Genomic DNA, 1,396 nt, shown 5'->3' on the forward strand with positions numbered 1-1,396 from the left:
CATCCGAGTTTGAAGACGATTTAGCCACCGCTATGGCTAATATTGACGAAATCCCCATGGGGGAATGGAAGAAGAGGATGCGTGATGACACCGGCACGAGACTTGTGCAACCCGCAATTCCCGCAACCGCTACTTTTGAGCTAAAGGGCCATATTCTCGCTCAACTCAAGGAGATTCCTTTTCACGGGAGAGATCACGAAGACGCCTATAAGCACTTGGATGAAGTAAATGATGTGGCAGATTACTTCAATGTACCCAATGTGCCCCGCGAGATCCAGCTTCTTCGCATGCTTCCTGTCACATTTAAAGGAGCTGCAAAAGATTGGTTAAAGTCACTCCCTCCCGGATCGGTCACCACATGGACCAAGATGAAAGAAGAGTTCATAGACCATTTTTGCCCACCTTCTAAGATAGCCAAGCTAAAGAAAGCCATTGCCAACTTCGAGCAACAACCTAGAGAATCTCTTTATGAAGCTTGGGAGAGGTACAAGAGCCTACTTAGAAATTGCCCACAACATGTCCTTAATAGCCAACAAGAGGTCTCCATCTTTTATGATGGAGTTAATGTCACCACAAGGCAACTACTCGATTCACAAGGCCCGCTCACCAGAAAGTCATCTCCGGAAATAAAGGAGTTAATTGAAGAATTCTCCAAGCAGTCTAGATAATACCACAATCCGAGGAACGAAGTGAGTCGTGGAGCAGTGAACTCGGTTAACGATAGCATGGTGGCGGTAATAGCTAAACTCGATAGCCTAGACCGAAGAATGACGAAAATGGATCAAACAATCCATGCTATTAGGGTTGGATGCGAAAATTGTGGCGGCCCCCACCTCACCAAGGATTGTGATCGAGACGAGAACGGAAATAAAAAGGCTCAAGTATTTTATTCCAGTGGCGATAGATACGATGAAGATTGGAGGAAACCGAAGAAGGAATGGCTCCCATACGAAGAATATAAAAAGGCTAAGGAGGAGAAATACAAACAGAGGGAGAGGGGATTCTATCAAAAGGAAGAACCGGTGACGGAAAAGAAGGCCAGTTTAGAAGATATGCTCAAAAGATTCATAACCGCGTCCGAGAAAAGACACAATGATCATGATGTCGCAATGCAAGAAACCAGAAACATGTTGAGGAATCAGCAAGCAACCATTCTCAACATTGAGAAACAGCTGGGATAGCTTGCGCATCAAGTGAATGAAAGAAGACCGGGCCAACTTCCGAGCAACACCGAAACCAATCCAAGAATGGAGAACGTAAGCGTAATAACCTCCAGCAGTGAAGAAAAGTTTACAGAAGCACTAAGGATCTCCAAGAAGAAGGAAGAAAAGGTAGAAGAATCGGAGCCAGCAAAACCCGACCCGACTCGCCGAGTCACTCCATTGGACTCGACGAG

General features: G+C 45.7%; 1 non-coding gene across 1 annotated transcript; it reads right to left on the minus strand.

Moving 5' to 3' along the window:
* Positions 1–416: 416 nt before the first annotated feature.
* On the minus strand, positions 417–523 carry LOC145096483 (small nucleolar RNA R71). Its single transcript, XR_013703889.1, has one exon. It is a non-coding gene; the product is annotated as a small nucleolar RNA R71 (small nucleolar RNA).
* Positions 524–1,396: the final 873 nt, after the last annotated feature.

The sequence above is a fragment of the Lactuca serriola genome, chromosome 3 (genome assembly GCF_051521515.1).
Source record: "Lactuca serriola cultivar US96UC23 chromosome 3, Lser_US96UC23_V15, whole genome shotgun sequence".
Taxonomy (NCBI): domain Eukaryota; kingdom Viridiplantae; phylum Streptophyta; class Magnoliopsida; order Asterales; family Asteraceae; genus Lactuca; species Lactuca serriola.